The sequence below is a fragment of the Solenopsis invicta genome, chromosome 2, assembly GCF_016802725.1.
Source record: "Solenopsis invicta isolate M01_SB chromosome 2, UNIL_Sinv_3.0, whole genome shotgun sequence".
NCBI lineage: Eukaryota > Metazoa > Arthropoda > Insecta > Hymenoptera > Formicidae > Solenopsis > Solenopsis invicta.
The window spans coordinates 23,184,944-23,207,055 of NC_052665.1; positions in this window are offsets into that span (position 1 = coordinate 23,184,944).

The following is a 22,112-nucleotide window of genomic DNA, read 5'->3' on the forward strand; positions in this document are numbered from 1 at the left end:
GGACGGGGAGGGCGGCAGAAAAGTCCTCTTCTTATTTTCCAGGCCGGATGGCCCGGGAGTACTGTTCGGCTCGAAGCGGGTAGCATCCATCCCGCAGCTATCGGGTCTTACCCGCTTGCTGCAGGCCGGGCCCGGTCTCGAGCCAGTGGAACGTACTTTCCCAACTTTAGGCAGGAAATCTTCTAGAGTAATCTGGAGCTTCCTTGTCTTCTTTTTTGGGGAGTTCCCCTGAGAGCTGGACGGGCTGAAGAGCTCCAGCCCGCTAGCCCCAGTAGAGGGTCCCCTCACGTGTTTTGAGGCATCCCTCCCTTCTGCGGAAGAGATGTCCCCTTTCATAAGATCGGGAGAGGACGAAGACCTCGTCCCTCCCAATCCGTCACCCGAGCGGGCGTCCTTAGGCGTGCCGCTTTTTCCTGCCTTTTGGTTGTTTATACTATTCATTGTTGTTTAGATCCCACTCCCCGTGACGGCTGCACCGACCGGCGTATCTCCCACTCCGCCCCAATACATGTATTGAGGAGGAGTGCCCCGGGTACTCCCGGAGAGTCAACTTATGGCGCGGGCACCAGGAATGATCATCTGGTGCGCAGGCCTCCAGCCCCCTACACACCCATACGGAGGAGCCATCAAGGGCTCGCCCCGCATGGGCTTTCAGGGGTCCCTCGCCTCCGACAGCGGGGACACCGTCACGGGTGGCGCCACCCGGGGGGCCCCACGGACAGGTGGGGTAACGGAAGCAACGCCCCTTCCGCACCCTAACCGCCGTGGCGATCAGCACGTCCGCCCAGGGTAAAACAATCCCCTGGGGGGACAGAACTCCGGCCCGGCACCCGCTTCGGAAGGGACGCCGTCGCGGAATGCCGGGCCAGCCAACACCGCCCCGGGCCCCGCCTCGGAATATTTCCGAGCGGCCCTAGGGACAGTCCAGCCCGTGACCTCGGGGAGGTTCCGACGAGGAACGCGCTGGACCGTCCTCCACCGCTCCGACCCTGCCCCGGAATAATTCCGGGCGGCCCGGAGACGGCCCAGCCCGCTGGGTCCAGTAAACCGGGGTCCCAGCGGCCCGTCTCGTCCGATTGGGGGCGGCGAGGAGCTCCGTTCCAGGACGAATCCCTTCACAGAAACCCCTCGCGCTGTCCGCAAGCGCCCTCGGCCCTGCCTCGGATAGGTCCGAGCGGCCCGAGGGCCGTCCCGACCCGATGCATCGGGGAGGGTTTCCCACGATGCACGCGCCGGGACACCCCCTTCGCTCCGACCCTGCCCTGGAATACGTCCAGGCGGCCCGGAATCGACCCAGCCCGGCGAGTTCGGTAGCACCGAGGTCCCGCCGATCCGTCCTACTTGAGGAGCCAGCTCTCCCCGTGCCAGGACGCGAGTCGTGAAAACGACACCGTCCCCAGACACAGGGATCACCAGCCCCTCCTTCTTTCGTGCCCGCCGCGCCAAGACGCCTTGGGCACCGCAACTGCCTTCTGGAGGAAGGTAGATGCCTTTCCGGTGACCTCTTAGACCCTCCATCTCTCCTTGCCCGAAGGCGACTCGAGAAAGAGGGCAGCCCCCTCATCACGTCAAGGTGAGTCACCATCGAGGGGGCTCGCCGCGCAGCCTGTACCTTGATAGACAACCGCAAAGGTCTCGATCTCCACGCGCGGTAGATAAGGAAAGTATGCGCTCATTTGCCGACTTCACTAATTTTTATTTTGGTAACTGTTGTGAATTTTGTAAAATGATACACTTTTCTGCTCAGTTTGATTTGCTCTATCAAGCCATGAGACTACGGGCAAACTTTTTCCGACATCCTGTATAAAATAAGAAAAAGTCAGTAGTATAGCATACTGCGTTAAGACATTGACTGCTACGCTTAGATTCGATCCCTGAGGATAGGACTTTTGTCAACGCTCGTTAAATTAAACGAAAAAGAGAATGTCCATCACACGGACGTTATTGCTGCGCAATAAGTATTTGTATAATTAAACAATTACCAAAAATTGGACTAAATACTAGGCTAATGAGAGTTCAGCGCGATTAATGTTGCGCAAAATAGATTTATTTAAAAGATTTTATTATCTGATCCTAAATTCCATAAAAAGAACATTGTGCTTATCATTAATATTTTGTTACATAATGACTATCTTGTTAAATTTATTTTTGAGATTATTAATAACCGTCTAAAATCGTTGATTTACAAATACACACTTAAACAAGCAAACATCAACATGAATAATTCCAATAATGTTGACACTATTAGTGAAAAAATTATGTGGTTTGTGTTATTTTAAATTCTCAACATTTCTGAGAAATTTGTATCCATTACAAAGAATTTAAATATAAAACTGCCTTTTTTTAGTCTCAATAAATTGAGCAAGATTATTAAAATACAGAAGGATGTTCTCTTAATGAACTTTAAAAAAATACGTGGTATACAAAATTTCATGTAAAGAATGTGACGCCTCCTACGTAAACCAGATAGGCAATAAGCTAAGAGTTTTGTGTCCAAAATGATTTACATTTAGATGCAAAAAAGCGGCCTGAATTTACAATCGGATACTGAATGTCTGCCATACGTATTTCTCATTATTAAAGAAATTGTAAACTTGGAGCAAAAATTTGTAATGTGCTCGTAAGTTCTTGAATTTATTTATTACTCGGTTTATTTTTTCATTTTGCATGTTATTTATTTAATTTTATCGTTTAACTCAGCTTATAAAATTTATCTTTATTTTAATTTATGTATACTTATATTACTTATTTAATTGAAAAATACTGTCAAGGCTAATGAGAGTCAGCGCTTTTATCAGTGCGCACAAAAAAAAGTTTATTCTGTCAATTTACAAACAAAATGGACGTTTTGACTCTCTTTGGAGTCATTCTTAATATAATACAAATTTCGACTAATATAATATAATTGTAACAATTAATTGTTCAGTCATTGTCATTCAGTCGTTGATCCGATATTCAGCCGAGTTACTTACGATTTGCACAAGCCGTGGTATAGCTTTTCGACCGTGTAGAGGATTTTTTTTATTGAATTGTATGTTTTTTTTATCTGTGTTACTCAATACTCAACGGCGGAGATCACTTTTGTTAATTTTCTTTTCTCATTTGGGAATTTACGATGTATATTTGTTATTTTGACTTGTTTGTTTGTGTATTTGTAATAATATAACCGGACGGGTCTTATACTTAACTCTATCAAGTTACTTCTCACATAGAAATTGACCTCCAGTGGATGTCCATCGCCCTTCCATAGCTCCATGGGACGTCTATCTCCATGGTGGAAGTTAGATGGACGTCCATTAGAAGTCCCTAAAACATCCATAGCTCCATGGGAGGTCTATCTCCGAGATAGAAGTCAGATGGACAAACATTAGAAATCCATGAAACCTCCATAGCTCTATGGGATTTTACTTTCATCATGGAAGTTAGATAGATCTCCATTAGACATCCATGAAATCTCCATAGCTTCATGGGATCTTACTTCCATCATAGAAGTCAGATGGACGTCCATTAAAAATCCATGGAATTTCCATAGCTCCATAGAATTTTACTTTCGTCATGGAAGTCAGATAGATCTCTGTTAGAACTTTATCCCAACTCTATGACAAATATATTCTATCAATACATTATAAACGTCTATTGAACATTTGTTATAAGTTAATGTACGTATAATAGTAGAAAATTATATGTTGAGATATTTACATGTAGTTCGGTTTTACATTTATGTCTCCTTCACACTGGACGCGGAAACGCTTGCCGCGCGGCAGTGTGCAGGAGCCATTAGATCATCTTATAAGTACATATATGATTTTTATCCATTGTCAAATGGCCGTATTATAGCTTCTTAAGATTGTGCTTAAAACGATTTTAAATTAAGAACAGACTCACATAGAAATTGACCTTCAGTGGATGTCCATCTCCATTCCATATTAGGAGTATAAATAAGTTTCCGCCATTTTTTATCAAAAATTGGGCATTTAATGTGAAAGAACGGTACCTAATGTTTTATTTGAAGTATTGTCCATCGCTAGCCACTACTTTTTCCCATCTTTCTGGCAGCATACGGATACCGCGTCGGAAGAATGCTTTATCTTTTGAAGCTATCCACAAATCGACCCAATTTTTTGTATCTTCATATGATGTGAAGTGTTGCTCAGACAGGCCATCGATTGAAACAGGTGGTCAATCAAAAGGAGCAATGTCTGGTGAATACGGCGGGGTAAAACTTCCCAATTGAGTGTTTCCAGGTAGGTTTTGACTGGCGCCGCAACATGTGGACAAGCATTATCATGCAGAAGAATAACTTTGTCGTGTCTGGAGTAGTAGTGGGCACGTTTTTCCTTCAGTACTCGGCTTAATCTCATCAATTGTGTTTGGTAGAGAGCCCCAGTAATGGTTTCATTTGGTTTGAGCAACTTATAATACACGACACCAAGCTGATCCCACCAAACACACAACATGAGCTTTTTTCCATGAATGTTCGGCTTGGCTGTCGATGTTGAAGCATGGCCAGGTGGTTCCCATGATTTCTTCTTCTTTGGGTTATTGTAGTGGATCCATTTTTCATCACCAGTGACTATATGATGCAAAAAACCCTTTCGTTTATGCCTGGCAAGCAGCATTTCACATGTGAAAAATCGGTGTTCAACGTTTCTCGACTTTAGTTCATATGAAACCCAGTTTCCTTGTTTTTGAATCATTCTCAAAGATTTTAAGCGATGTGAAATTGCTGGTTGAGTCACTCTTAATGTAAGTGCAAGTGCTTCTTGCGTTTGGCACGAATCTTCATCTAATAATGTTTCCAATTCCGCGTCTTCGTACACTTTCGGCCTTCCGCTACGTTCTTTGTCTTCGACGTCAAATTCATCGTTCTTAAACTTGTGAAACCACTCACGGCAACTTCTCTCACTTAAGGCAGCAATACAAGCAATCGATGCGCCTCGGCTGCAGATTTCTTCAAATTAAAAAAGTTAATCAAAAGCTCCCACAAATGACGCTTATTCGACTCAAAATTCGACATTTTCGCACGAAAAAAGATATATGATGCTGATACAAAATCGCTAATATTTTAAGGTTATGTTGTTGCCAGATGTCCAACCTTACGATATAAAGTTTTACAACAGACAATTTCAACCATAACATACTAGTGGCACCATTTTTTTGTAAAACGGCGGCAACTTATTTATACTCCTAATAGTTCCATGGAAGGTCTATCTTTATGGTAGAAGTCAGATGGGCATCCATTGGAAGTCCATGAAATATCCATAGCTTCATGGGATTTTATTTCCACTAGGGAAATCAGATGAACGTCCATTAGAAGTCCATAAAATCTCCATAGCTTCATGAGATTTTACTTCCATCATAGAAGTCAGATAAATTCCGTAAAGCGTATAATGATGACGTAATCCTTGTTGATTACCGAAAGTTAAACAAGGATAAAATGTTACATTACGTACATCATGCGCTTTCTTTATGGAATTTGGTCATTATCTCTTTATCAAAACAATTATGCAACTAATTTGTTTATAACAATTATAACAACTATGATAATTGAAAAAGCGTCATATATGTTTCTTTAGTAATTTGTCCCGGTGAATCGATTGACGCAATCAGTTTTCCTCTACAGTCATTTTTGACAATTTATTTATGACAATTAATTGCAAAATTAAGTTTAGCAACGGGCTCTTTACATCATTAATGTTTTTCCATTACTGTTTCGATACTATTTGTAATTGTTGTTTTTTGACTGATTTGGCCATAGGCAGAAACAAATATTAATTATTTATATAAATTATATTAAAAATACCTAAGGCTAAATAAACAAAGAGTTAGTAAAAGTGTTCGCGCGATACTCAAGACGCCAGTTTCTTTTTGTTCAAATCAGTTTTACTTCAAATATAACTTTTTATTAACAATCTCACAAGTGTACGTTTAGCTCAGTGTTAAGATATTTATTGTTCCAAAAATCTTAGGTTTGAATCCCGCCGGCGCTGATGCGTTTCAAAAATTTATAAAATAATGCGTAATTGTAATTACTGAATTAAAATATTATATGTGAAACAGTAAATACAGATTAAGCTATAAAAATAATAAAATCTATTTAAAAAAATTTTTTTTATTGTCCATTGGACGTCCACTAGAGGTTCAAATCTCCACGGCAGACGTCCCTTAATAATCTATGTAACGTCTGCTGAGACTCCATAAAGCCTCTACTAATCCACGTGACGTCGGTTTGTCATTCACTAAGGCTCTATGAACCATTTATTAATGATCCATGTAACGTCTAATGAACATCCGTTGTTAACGTCTAATGGACGTCCAATGGATGTGCGCAATGCGGAACTGTGAACGCCTAGTGGCCGTTCATTGGATGTCTACTGGAAAGTCTGAACCTCCACGGCAGATGTCCATTAGACATCCATTGGAGGTTTTTGTTCTATGTGGGTTAAAAGCTGTGAGAACATCACGTTACAGCAAAACGGATTCTCAATTTATTTATATACAATAATTAAAAGTATGTTAAACACTGATGTTATCTATTGCTTTACTGATCTTTGTTGTCTATTTAAGGTGAGTCATTGGATAGTTTTTCAATATAGTAGATTATTTTATGTAGAATATCACATTTATATGCAATCAAACCATCTTCTCCGACGATATACATAGTGGAAAAAGTTGCACTTTGGGTCCGTAAACCATTAGTGATTATATTAATCTCAATGACTTAAATTTGTTACGCTGAAGATAATTCTAAAATTGAGTCAAAACGTACAAAAATCTTTGGAAACGAAAATCTTTTGAATAAATCTATCTGTTTTGCGCAACACTAACCATACTGGACTCTCATCGCGCAAAAACTATTAGTTATAATCACTACTCATGTAGGCTTGTTCAAATACACGCGTTTATCGTACGGAGTAACTAGGGGTTCAAGCTCTTTCCAAAGAAAATTATTAAATCTATTAGCCAGAATTGAAGAAGTGGAAATTTTTGTTGACAACATAGGGACAAGAGCATCATTGTTCAAAATAGTGATAATACGTCTGGAGACAGTATTATAACATTTACAAGACACGGGATTAGAAGTTAAATGAAATAAATGTTTGCTTTTTCAAGAAAGCATAACATTTTTAGATTTTCAAATAAAAACAGTGTTTGTGAAATAGCGGACAAAATAGATACAATAAAACAAACGCTTGAACCAACAGATATAACACAGCTCTGATTGTTCTTAAGCGCAATAAATTATTTTTCAAAATTTAAAATTGTGTAAAAAAATTAAAACTATTATACACTTGTTTACAAAAAAGAAAATTTTCAAAGAATCAAGACTGTAGCAAAGCCTTCATTAAAATAAAAAATAACTTAGAATCAGATTTATTAGTACGTTACAACTCAAACAGTGTTTTTACTTTGAGGGAAAATTTCCTTTTTTGGGGAATTTTTGAACTTTAAAAAGAAGAGGAGGGAAAAGTAAAAAATGAGGGAAAATTCAACAAAATCGGGAAAATAACTTATACCTGTAATCATCCTTATTAATAAATCCCCTTTTGAGTGTAACTAATGTAGAAACTAGGAACAATCAATTAGGAGACCTTACTAGTCGGTAGCACTGTCCAATTGACTGAGGTTATTATGCTCTGTGGTTTTGTCCGTATGGACAATTATACTGTAATAGTGTTCCTGCTATACTTTGTCACCAACAGTTTAGAATTAACGCTGAAAAACGAAAAGGTGGCGCCCTTGATCGGAAACTCGCGCCTCCAGTCTCCTATGGTTCTATTCCGTTCCGCCATATCATTGTTTTTCTGTTGCACGTAACCAACAGTTAGTTCGTTTTTCTATTCGATTATTTTGCAGTGAATTACCGTTCTCGATATGCCTAAACATAAGCATAGGCACCGTTATCGTTCTGTGAAAAGATCACGGGGACGAGATTCATGAAATTCATCGAGAGATACCGTCTATCAGGCAGATCTCGACGCATCCTCAATAGAGGTTAGCTCACGCGCCTCGCGCGGAGACTCCTCTGCCCCTCATCTCAACGTGATGAGTTGACTTTGGCGCTCAGGGAGATCCTCGCTTTTATGAGAGAGTACACCACTCCAAGGATTCCTGAAATAGACGCTTCGAGTCATATCCAGAACGTCGTACAAAGAAACATTGTTGCGGAGGACATGGTAACAGGACACGTCATGGCTGAGAACACTGCTCCTTCCCTGTTGGGAGAGCTACAAATCTCTCATACAGAGGTTAACGGGCAGGCAGATAGGCAGACGGTTCTTTAGAACCGGGGCGGCGAACTAGATATGTTCCTTCGTTACGGCAAAGAAGGAACATAACCGATTGCCTTATCTGACCATGCTTCTTTCTTTTTTCAGACCAACAGTGTCCACCGACGGTTCGCTTCGACCCCGAGGTAATTATTGCGAGCTTGCCAGATATAGATGAAAAAAATGACGCCTCTCTGATAAACGAATTGTTCGGAACATCCGGTTTCAAATGAGTCTCCCTGGGACCCTACGGTTTTTGAATCTACTAAAGATGAAGTTCGCTCGGGTCTGAAAGAGGAGCTGCGTATGAATCTGCTCTCAAAATTCGAAATTAAAGGAAGTTTAGCAGATATCGGACCCCCTAAGTTAAACAACGAAATAAGGCGTTGTCAAAACATCGTAGCGTCTTAAAGCGGGACGAATATCAATGTAAAGCTCAGCTACAGGTAGGCGCTTGCCTCAACGCTTTTGGCTCAGGAATTTCAGATCTCTTAAAAGCCTATTAAGGCCGACTTTTGCAGCCAAATGTAAAATCTGCTATTGCAAAATTGGCGGATGGCATCCACCTACTGGCGGACCATCAGTAGACTGTCCCTAGCTAGACAATCAGTCATCAAGCCATGTCTGACATTTGTGGGAAAGTCAGCAGCCGATCAATCCGCAGTCGACGAATGGCTCTTTGGCTCGACTTTTGCAGAAGGTTTGAAGTCAGCCCAAGCTTGTGAAAAAGTAGGCAAGGACCTATCGAGGTTTTCTTCAGGATCTAGTGCATTGACTAAAGGCTATCAATTTAGTCAACAACAGCCAACGAAGCAGCTGCTAACCTATAAGGGAAACCGCAAAGCCTGTGTCGAAACAAGCACCCACAGTTCGCAGCACAGGGGTCAGAACGAAGTCGGACCGATCCCCCAGCACTCGCCCCCGATCTCGCTCCAGGACACGATCTCACCGTAGAAGAAGTAAGAACGGCTGGTAGACTCTCAAAATATATATTGCAGTGGAAAAAGGTAACGCGGGATCCAGAGGTATTAAAAGCGATTCGAGGCTATGAAATACCCTTCTCCTCACCCCCGCCTATTCGTAGTCATTTACAAGAACCGAATTTCTCTACAGCCATGGCAGAGGCTTGCGATAAACAAATTCTGCGCCTACTTTCTAAGGGTGCTGTAACAGCCACTTCACCCTCTGCGGATAAATTTTTATCACAATTCTTTCTTATAGAAAAGACATCGGGTGAAATGCGTTTTATCTTGAATTTAAAAGATTTAAATTATTTTTTTATCTCCCTCTCATTTTCAGTTAGAGGATTGGCGCATGGTGATTCAATTGAGGGTCCAGGATTCATGGATGGCGACTATAGATTTGGAAGATGCTTACTTACTTGTCCCAATCTCTCCCAGAAGTCACTGCTTTCTCCGTTTTCAGTGGCGTAGCGTCGCGTATGAGTTTGTAGTCTTGCCTTTTGGATTCTCCACAGCACCATATATATTCACTAAAATTTTGAAACCAGTATTAGCCCGATTGCGGAATGAAGGATTTTGCTCGGTTGTCTATCTGGATGATTTTCTGCTTTTTGGATCCTCGCGGGAGAACTGCTTGAAAAATCTAAACGCTTCCATGAACTTGCTTTCGTCTTTCGGTTTCCTTATTAATTTTTCGAAATCGCAACTTATCCCTGCACAATCCTGCAAATACTTGGGGTTTATTTTTAATTCCGTGGCGCAGTCGATTGCGATTTCCCCTAAAAGGCGCTTAGCTCTTCTTAAAATGATCTCCGATTTCTCAAGAAAATCTAAATGCCGAATTAAAGATTTTGCAAGCATGATCGGCTCGCTAATTTCAATATGTCCGGCGGTGCAGTACGGACTCCTGTATACTAAAGAATTCGAGAGAGAAAAATCTCTAGCACTAAGAGATGCAAACGGTAATTATATGGCCAAAATGAAAATTTCTCCCCACTTGGCTAAAGAGTTCCAATGGTGGATTAAGATCTTATCTGATCATAATCAAGTTTATTTTATCCGTTCGAATGCAGCAGTTCGAGAGATATTTTCAGATGCATCTCTAACGAGGTGGGGCGCTTCTTGCGGTGAGTTGCATACTCGAGGATGGTGGTCGGAGAGTGAAAAATCCGCTCATATAAATTTCTTTGAACTAAAAGCTGCTTTTTATGGTTTGAAATGTTTTGCAGAGGATCTTTCTAATTGCAACATCCTTCTCCGCATAGACAACACGACAGCGATATCATATATCAATCGTTTTGGTTCTGTTCAGTACCCGCTGAACAGAACCAATCTATCAGCCTTAGCAAAACAAATCTGGTCATGGTGCGAAAAGCGTAATATTTTGTTATTTGCATCTTATGTTGCCTCGATCGATAACTATATCGCTGATCGAGAATCTAGAATAGTGAGTCTAGATACTGAGTGGTCCTTATCACAAGCCGCCTTTTCGATGATTCGGTCACAATTTGGCCCTTTTGACATAGATCTATTTGCTTCAATCATTAATGCAAAATGTGCAATTTACGTATCTTGGTTCCCAAATCCGGGCTCTATAGGAATGGATGCATTCACATTTTCTTGGTCAGGTGTAAAATTTTTTGCATTTCCTCCCTTCATTTTAATACCTCGAGTCCTTCGGAAAATTATAAACGATAAGGCGAAGGGTGTTGTGGTAGTGCCCTGGTGGCCTTCACAAGCCTGGTTTCCCTTGTTTTGCCGTCTCCTAACCAGAGAGCCCATAATATTCTCGCCATCTTACGATTTGCTCTCTTCTCCTTTCAGAGACCACCACTCTGCATGGAGAACTCTTTTCCTGGCGGCAGGGAGCTTACCCAGTTAGCCTTTCAAAATCGAGAAGTTCCGCAGAGGGCTCTGGAGGCTATGTTAGCCTCATTATCTAATTCAACAGTTAGGCAATACTCTAAGCCTTTGAAAGACTGGTGGTTTTATTGTCAATCCATATCGATTTCTCCTTTTGCACCAAGCCCTGCGCAATTTTTAGAGTTTTTAGCTCAAAAGCTGCAACAAGCAAACTCATACTCAACAATTAACATGCATAGCGCTATCTCTCTTATCACGCATAACGAGATAGGAAATCACGCGTTAGTAAAACGCTTTTGTAAAGGAGTAGGAGTCCTGAAACCTTCTCGCTCTCGTTACAACCTTATTTAGGATCCGGCTACAGTACTGGCTAAACTCGCCACCTGGTTCCCTTATGATTCGTTTTCGCTTGATGTTATTACAAAGAAATTGGTCCTACTCCTTGCCTTGGGCACCGGTCAACGTGTACAGACGCTTGCGTCTTTTAAACTATCTCAAATTTTTATGGGGGATAAATTTGTTATCAAAGTACCAGGGCGCATTAAGACATCCGCCCCAGGTCGTTCACAACCGTCCTTCTCGTTCTCTCCATTTGAAGGTAACGAAAGTCTTTGCATTTACAAATTAGCTAAACATTATTTAGAGATAACTCAGAATTTACGAACTTCCTCGGACGATTCTTTTTTCATTTCCTTCGCTCGCCCTCACAGGACCGTTGGTGAACAGACGATTAGTCGCTGGTTACGTTCGAGTCTAGAAGACTGTGGAGTTAGGCCCGATTTCTTTGCATCACACAATACGCGCCACGCTTCAACTTCTCGGGCAGCCCAAAAAGGAGTAACTTTAGATTTAATAAAACGGGCTGCAGGTTGGTCAGGGTCATCCCAAATTTTCGCGCGTTTTTACAACCGTCCAATTATAAATCTGGAAGAATTCAGCAATTCCGTCTTACAGCTTTAAATATTCATAGGTCTTATTGAAAGATTTATAGGTAAAATTTTTACACATTATAGATAAGATTTTATAGATAAGAGCAGGAGTACTTAAAGTTATTTTAGAACCTGCGAAAAGCGTTTGTCCTTTCTTTCTATTCCGTTACTTGTTAATCTATGTTTTAATAGCGCATAAACGTGTAATATCATTAAGTTACTGACAAAAAATATCCACAAGATATAATCTTTTGTATTAAGATGGTTAATAAACAGAAAAACGAACGAGAAAAATCTAGTTTTTTTCTCTTTCTTTAGAACGCAAATGGCCTTCTAAACATCTACAGTATAATTGTCCATACGGACAAAACCACAGAGCATAATTATAAAATCAAAGGAACTCACCGAGTAAAGTTCGATTTGAATTATGCTTGTGGTTTTGTCCGTATGGACCTTTTTTCCCTCCCATAATAGAACTTTTTCCCACCCAATCTTGAAATTTACTTAGGCGATTTGCTTTATTCTCTAAACAAATGATATGGTGGAACGGAATAGAACCGTAGGAAACTGGAGGCGCGAGTATCCGATCAAGGGCGCCACTTTTTCGTTTTTCGGCCTATTCTAAACTGTTGGTGACAAAGTGTAGCAGGAACACTACTACAGTATAATTGTTCATACGGACAAAACCACAAGCATAATTCAAATCGAACTTCACTTGGTGAGTTCGTTTGATTTTATAATTATAATTCTTATACTTCTACACTCTTCATTTGAAGAGCTCGATTGATTGAACTTAAAAGAATGCTAGTTCCGCAAATTACCAACATTTACAGCATTTAAATATCTTTGAATGGTGTTACAGAATCACAAAAAACTGTTTATAGAATTTAAATATGCGTAAAAAAGAGGTGCTTAAATCGATTTTACAAGAAAATTGGACAAAAAATTAATAAATTATTAAAAATGCACGTATAGCTGTCACCTAAAATTAACTTTACTTTAATACAAAAGTTGTGTAGTTTGTACAGTTAGAAGCACTGAGGTTGCGACACTTTTTTTTGATGGATTTTGGAATATAGCCTTGCTTATTCAGCGGCAAACGAAATTAGTTCTTATTTGTGGATTCTAAGCAATAACATTCGCCGCTCGATGAGCAAGGCTACATTCGAAAAACCATAAAAAAAAAAATGTCGCAACCTCAGTGCTCCCAACTGTACGTATAAAATGAGAGTAGGGCGCCCTTCAGAAAACATGCACAAATAAAATGACCGTGTAAAATTACGACTAAACACTTAACAAAAAAGATTAAATAAAGTGCTTTTATGAATATTTTGCTTAGCAAAACTGAACTATCATAAACAAAGCAGTATGGTGTCCAAAAGTAGGTGATACGTTTTCTCGTAGATGGCGATATAATCGAAAAATAAAGACAGATCTGTGCGTTGGACAAAGAGCGGTAGCCTAATCTCGCTCAAAAAATAATCTGCAATATCGATATCGAGGAAGTTTTCTTGTTACTTTAGCATCCTCTTAACACGATACAATTCTAACCAACACCAGTTTATTAGCAATAGAGTTCTATCAATCACCCTATAGACGTACATGAAAAACACATATGTAGAACAAACGTAGTTTACAATTTATTAAAGATGGAAAAAAAGAATATGTTTATGAAATAATAACAGCAAAGTCATGGAATATTAACAATTAATGTTATAAAAGGTACAATTATTTATAAAAGAAACTTATATTAATGTTCTTTCGTAGATTTTACATACAAATAAGTGCTACAAAGCAAAGTTTTACAAGCATTTCATAATATATATTTTATTGAAAAACTTTCTTTAAATAATCCTTTTGGTTTAATAAATTTTTACAAATAAAACTTAAAACTTTTTAAAGTAATTTCTTTCCTTCTTGTTGCGTGTGGGCGTGGGTCGAACATTGTGTTTTTGAATTTTTATGTTATTTTATTATTTTTATTTTAGGGTTTTATATTTTTAAATGGGCTGCTGTCACCAGGCTTGCATTTTGCCAGGACAAAATTATTAATTGATTTTTTTTATTATTAGTTTAAAATATTTATTTATGGTTAATTAGATTAGATGATTATTTTACATATTATTATTTATATATGATATTATTATCATTTATTTGGGTAGTGTGACTAGGAAACGGTAGCGTAGGATTGGGTTAAATGATTTTATGAACATAGTTAAGTGGAAAATAATTCTATAATTTTATTTAAGTGAAAATGTATAAAGGAAATAATTGGTTACAAAAAGTTTGACAGGAAGGATAAAAATACATGTAAATGTATTGATTTCATTATGATATAGGTATGTGTGTGTGTGTGTGTGTGTGTGTGTGTGTGTGTGTGTGCGTGCGTGCGTGCGTGCGTGCGTGCGTGCGTGCGTGCGTGCGTGCGTGCGTGCGTGCGTGTGTGCGTGCGTGCGTGCGCGCGCGCGCGTGCGTGCGTGCGTGCGTGTGGTAAATTCCCGTATTTGAAATCGACCCCCGAATCACTAAAGTCTGTGCGTTTAACCTCCCCGCGATGAACATAACGCAAATACAAATATTAAAAGAAATAGAATCGATTGCAAAATACGAGATTGCCGTCTCGGTCAGCCCGTGGCTTTACAATGCTTCTCGGAGGAGGTCACGTCCGGGCAAGGCATTCGTCCTCGCCTGCCAATGTCCAAAATGTCGGGAGGTTACGCTCGCTCGCTTACCCATTACGTTTTTTTGGCCGGGAGGATTGTGCTCAATGCGGGATCGATGAGCACGACCCCTCTTAGGGTCTTCACAGGTGTCGCGCGGTCTTTGTTGGCACGAGATATCTTCTTTGACGCTCTTTTCGTATCAGTGAACGTCAGCCATAGATCTCTAATGCAACAATCTTCTGCCGATAGCCTTCAGAATAGTCAGTTGACATCTGACGGCCCTTGTCTTAGCCGTTCATCCACTTTAGCTTGACCATTTTCCTGGCATCTTGCGAGCCTTCCTCGCACGGCGCCTATATTTTGCCACGCTCTCCTTTCCCTCGGCGATCTGAAGCACGCCGGCTCTGGACAATTGCTCCCCTTATTGCGGTCGACATCCCTCGTTGCTGCTGTCCCTTGATGACGCTTGTTGAGGTGCCCAACATTACATAAAAATAAACCGCGAATAAGTAACACAATAATTAACGCTACGATAGTCTCGCCGGAAATATCCGTTTTTGGAGAGTGCCCGGCCTGGTTGTATGCGCTCCCCTGCGCTCCGCTGCGGAGGGACAAAGTGGCGAGGCAGAAAATCTGCCACGTCACAATATATATAAAACTAGCAAAAATTGCATTATCTAGCGGTAGCCGCACAAACTATCCCCACTAATCGAAGAACACATAAACTAATCTAGAACATTCTAGAAAATTCTAGAATATTCTAGAACATATAGATAGATATACAGTTGCATTGCATCAGTCTCTCTTCATTTGTAAAAATCTCAATCGAGCGGGGGAGAAAGCCAGGCTTGTATCAAGCGCGCGATGTATACTTTTTAGTGCATAACACTGAGAAATTGAGAAAATAATTGCAAACCATTGATAGCATATGTTAAAGCTGAAACTTCAAGCTTTAAAATGCTTTTTTAATTTTTTGTTTACAATGATATTTCACAGAGTACGGACATCATTTATAAAAAATGTTTTTTTAATTTCAAAGTTGCGTAATTGTCAAAAAAAAGTGTAGAAAAATTTAAAAAAAGCATTTTGTAGACAAAATGTAGTTTATAAAGGTTTATTTGAATTGTTCGAGAAAAATTCCTTCTGCATAGCTGCTTTTCCCTCCTTACCGCACAGCGTCGCGCCTACAGCTGCTGCTGCCTACGTCTCGGCGACCGGCGGGCGGTCCTTGCGCGCAGTGATACGCGCTTATTCGCAGACTTTATTAATTTTTTTTTCATTAACTATGGCAAATATTAAAAAATGGTAAAGGACTTTTCTGCTTAGTTTTACTTGATCTATCAATCCACGAAACCACGGGCGGTAGTTACCTGACACCCTGTATATAATAGGGTGTCCGGAAAATCGTCCGAAATATTTTGGGACGTGATTCGGGACTTCAAAAAAAGAAAATAAAGCAATACAAACACAAATCCGAAAATAAGTCGTTTTTGAGTTATTGCCACTTTTATATTAAAAAAAGTCGTAATTTATAGTCCGCGTGGCATCCTTTTTTAAATTTGCATTATTTATTTTTTTTATTTTTAAATTGTATTTCAATTTAAATACCTATTATATATATATATATATATATATATACACATATATATATATATATATATATATATATATATATAATGAAGAGAATGAATATAAAAGAATGATTGTGAGACAATTAATTACAATTTGCATAAATATGAATGGAAGATTGAGATAACAAATTTATATAAACAGGAATAATACGTTAATAATATTTACGTGTCTATAAAATATAATTGGTTTAAATATTAACAATAATAATAATAATATCTAATTAGATGTGTTGAGATTTAATAATTTTAAGGCTGCTAGAGGTCTTTCGTACTCGAAAGTTTGGTTTAACGTTTAATATAATTCGAAGTAGTTTTTCCGTCTTTATATGTTTTTTTGGTGTAAATTGACGGAGGCATGGGGCGCGTGATTTTTCTATCTGAAACGTCATCGTACGATGGTTTAGCTGCCCTCCTAAATTCAATGATCTCCCTCCTTACATCACGTTTGGAGAATGGAAAAGAGCTGTAAAAACCGGCAGTTCCAGTACCGGTGATTCTACCGAGGAAGAAAGGACATTAGGTAACTCCGTCCAATATGCCGAGGAATCAAAATCCTTGATTGCATTTAATTCTTTGCAAAGAGCGTGTAAAAATAGTCTGCGGTCTTCGGCTTTGCCGCGATGAGTTTTCTTACCCATGTTGCTTTACGAAAGATTGCCATTATATCGATTAATACAAAATTCTAATAAAGAAAAATAAAATAAAATAATTTCTTACCGATTTTCGAGCGACTAAATTAACTTAGAGGGAGTTGATTGCTTAAATGGAAGCGTATGTGCAGAAATACGGCGTGAGAAACAGCAGGAGTGAACATGAAAATTATATGTTAATTATTAATTATTTAGATTTTAAATTTAAGATTGACGATTAAATTTAATTCTGATTTAAAATTAAACGTTTTAGTTTAATTTTAAATTTGATAGCTGGAACCCCGAAGAATAACTCAGGATGCCGGTGGGGTTTTTAAAGAAGGAAGTAAGATTAGGAAATATGCCATAAAAAGGAAAAAAGATGACGAAGAAGACGTAACGCAAGTGTGAAGTTCGGCCGCGTGCAGCTCGAAAAACCTCTCTTAAGGTAAGAGGAAAAATTGGAAAGGAGAGGAGCAATAGGTGTTGGGAAGTGGTGCAAGTAAGTTACGCCGCGACCAATCTCTGCACTTGGAGAATGGAGAACGAGAAAGGAGGGAAAGAGCATAGGTTAGGCCGAGGTCGCACTCAAGCGTATGCTCGGTATGGTTCAACTGCTATGTCTTACTAGGGAGAGGAAGTGAAGGAAGGAGACATCTCGATGCTATTCCTCGGCTGCTTCGTTCTTGAAAATAACCCTCCCGTCGTGTTGATCCCTCTGGCAGTCTTACCGTTGGCTGTCGCCTGGTAAACGCGCACTCCGACTGTTTAGAGCGATCTGTTCGAAAAATTCTCCGCGCGCGCTCTTTTTATACGCTCCGTGCGCGCGAGGATGGTTATGGGTTTGAAAACGCCGCTGCAACGCCCCCTCGCCGCCAGCGCCGGCTCCCATGCTTGTAGACGCTCGGGCGGTGGCGAGCCGCAGAAGCGCGGAGGGGGGGGGGGAACTGCGTTCCGCCGGGCGGTCGTATTCCGCAGCGCGATCTCCGAACATTCGAGAAACGCTGGACGATCGCGCGTGCTCGCGGGCGTATTCTTTTAAATTCTAATGTTTTTAAAATTCTAATTTCCAACATGTTTAAGCCGAATGAATTTGATATAATAATTCATTATTTAAATACGCGGTTCAACAAATGTCAGTTTAACGTTAAAGTAAATTTTATAAATTCGTAAATAATTTTATTGATTAACGTGGTTATTTTAAAAAATGCTTTAATTTAAAAATATTATCGGCGTAAGAAACGAAAAGAAAAAAATTTTTGAACGCCAAACGTAACACTTCTAATAAACATTATACAATATCTACAATGAGATTATTGTAATGTTGCAAGACAGATGCACATTGCAGACGACCATATATAACGACCACAGTTCATATATAACATGACTTCATTTATCGAATTCATATATACATTAAATTCAATAATGTTATTTGAAATTCATATTTAAGACCTTCAAGTCAGACTAAAGTTAAAAAATTAATGCGTAACATAATTCTCAAAATTATTTAGAGTATAATATACCCGTAAAAATTTCTACTACTAGTAAAATTTTAATTTAGCTTTTATAAACAGACAGCGAATACTAATGACCAGTAATCATCCAACACGTTCACGAAATCAACGTGAATATTATGAGATACCATAATATTTCACCACCCCAGGTATATTCTACAATCGCCATATTTCCTCTATTAATTAATTTATTCTTATAGTCAATTAACTCCTGTCTCCTTTATATTTTTTGCAGGGATAATTTATTAGTACATCTTTTTATTTTGAAACTAACGCAATAATATTTTGCATACTTTTTAAAAACATACAGTGGCTCCTATCCTAATATATCATCTTTATATATCTGTTGGTTAATTAATAGTAACATTTATTATATTAACTTTTTAAATTATTGTTACAATAAAAAATACATACCAAAAATAAATAATTTTTAATACCTTAACTTTTTATAATAGAATATATTTAGTATTAGAAAAATGTATGTTATTTTATATTTATTCACTAAATAAGATACATTAATACTTTTAAAAAAGTTTCAATTTTTGTAATAAATAAAAAATAGAAAATAATTTACAAACATTTTTTTGTGTGAAATGAAAGAAAAGGTTTAGTGTCATATATTTAAAAAAGTAAAATCATTTTCTTTAGTTCTCTTTCTTTCTGCACTCTCTCTTTTTCATTCTTTTGTAAAAATAATTTAACGTAGAATAGAATTACTAATAATATTATATGCATCTCATTGTCAGATATAAGACTCTTGGATGATAGATCTAAGAATAATAATTAAACATTACAGAATTACTGAAAAATGGCGATTATTTATTATGCAACTCAAAAATTTGTGTCATATTTATTCCAGTATTACAATTATTTCAATGATTTTAATATTATGGTATACGTATTATAATTTACTTTTATGTTTTTCTATAAGTAAAGTATGAGAGTCATAGTACGTGAATTTCCACGAGAATCGTGCCGATAGGCGAATGTTGTACGTGATATACGTCGATCTGAGAAGGGCCGATGTAAATTAGCCTTGTTGCGAGAGACGGCCCTTTATGCTGCCGCCTAGCATATACCTTTCTTTTCTTCGCCTTTTAAACTGACCGACCCAGCGACGAAACGACGATACGTGGCTTGACGTGCCTTTCACGCAGAATTTTGCCTTTTCCCTGTTAACATGCGAATATCTTTTCCCCTCTTTATTCTAACCGCGAGAAACAGAAGGAAAATGTATTCTCTTTGGCGAAGGGTAGTTCACGCCGCGCTCCGCATTCTCGCCTGCTTTACGAGCGTTTTCTATTACAGCCCGCCTCTTGAAAAGATGCGAATTCGATTTTTGATAATATGCATATCAATGACTATATTATAACTGTGCATTTATATATATTTCTATAAAATTAATGTAAATTATCTTTACAACAATTGATTCATTGTAATCAAAATAATGAATATAAAAAGTTTATCAAAAATAAAATTATTTTAAAAAATGCATTATTATTTTATTTTATATTATAATGTGAGAAACTTTAGAAATGAATTCAGGAATGAATATAAATAAATACAATAAATACAAAAATAAAATAAAATAAAATAAAAAGTTTAAATACATTATAAGTCATTTTATGTGTGTGTAAATTTGAGACTCGATTATTAAGATATAGCTAATTTTATTACAAAATCAATAAGATGTCAATAATGAAGCACTGGATGTTCACGTGTACAAAAATATATTTTTTACAGAAATATTACATAAACGTTTCAATAATTTGATTTTGATCATCTTCACTACAATACATAATTTGCAAGTAATCTAACATGTCATGTTGCATATCAGGCTATTGCCAACGTCGTACTACTACGTCGTTAAGTGTCGAGTTCATTGTAAAGTTACATCTAATTCGTCGAAGTCCAATGTAAAACAGTCAGTACAAATTTTACAATTTCAATTTTTTGAAACTTACGGCAGCAAAAAAATATACACATCGGATTGTAATTAATAAACCATAATATAATAACATGTTGATTATTAATTTAATTTATGAGATTCACGTGTCTGGCAAACAAACAAGAAAGCAAAGTGTTCTTTAGGAAAGACAGACTTTTAATAAAAGGTGCGCGGCGCGTCAAACAATTCAAATAAAATTTTCACGCTTATAACAATAAAATATAATATTGTTTTATCTAATATTTTTATAAAGAATATAATTTTATACATGACATGTGAAACATCTTATGTATGGTTCATTATTGACATCTTACATTAATTTTGTTTTATTTTAATTGAGCCTAATAATTTTATGATTTATAATTTGTTAATATTGCAACAATCAAAAAATATTAGATATTTATGGCTTTTATTAGTTAATTTTATTATTTTAAAATTTTATTGGTCTTCTAATTATATTATTTGTTCAAAATGTCTAGCATCTGTTTGTAAACATGCTGTTACTCTTTGTATCATAGAACGTCACCAATTTGGCTAAATTTATTGAAATTTTAAATAAATAATATAATGAAGAAAATAAAATTAACCTAAAGAAATAATAAAGTAATAGGATTTATAAATAAAAGTTATAAACCACTGATATTTTTCGCTTGTTGTACAACAATATTAATTAACCCTGTCGAACCCTGGTTAAAGTGTTACTTTTTCCCAATAAAATTCTTTACAGTTTTTTTGTGGAGGGAGAATCTCATAGATGTTTCTAAAGCATTAATGTTACATATCCCGATTTTACGTCTGTGTTCCAAATTCGACGACCCATACAGCACAGAAGGCTGCAGAAATATTGTTGCGAAATTGCTGCAACGTCGCAACAATATTGTTGCAAGTTTTGTGCTGTATGGGGAATATGTGACGCGCAATTTGAATAAGTTGGAGATTGTAAAAATTAGAAATTGTTATTTAACACTAAGAATTGCTGTGACTCACATAGACCTGCTAATCAATTATGTTTGATATTAATAAAACTATTTGTATCTTGATAACTGAGCCGCAAATTGACAATTTACACCTATAGTATGTATGTATTGTTTATGTTCATTATGTGTTTTAAATTTATTTCTGAAATTATGCTCATATATTAAGAAATACTCTATATAATATAATTAAAACTATATTGAAATATGTTCGAAAATAAATGTAAACTACTCGTAAAATATTGATTTTATAATAATTTTACTTTACTACTTTTATCATAGAACTATAAGAATAAAAAAAAGTCATATTATTTATAATTTATATAATATATCAATAATTTAATTTTTGCTATAGAATGTACACTACACAAAAATGGTCATACTTTTTCCCTAAAACTCTTCCCTATAACTGTTATTAACAATTTTAAATTTTAATTAAAATTAAAATTTTTTTAAAATATAGAAGTAATTCTTATTATTTTTTGTTAATTCAAACTTGAAACAAAGAAATTCTTTTTTTCTTTTTTATTGTCTTTTTCTTGCAAGCCAGTTTATTTTTCTGAAATCAATTCTTTTGCCACGCGCAAATCCGTGTCTATTATCTTCTCTTGAAATGAGATTAGTCCTGTTACGGGACGGACAGATATTTCCTTATCCGATCTCCAATTGCAATATTTGAAAAAGACCTGTCCACCACGGTTATGATCAAACGCAGCAAAGCGAGTTTTC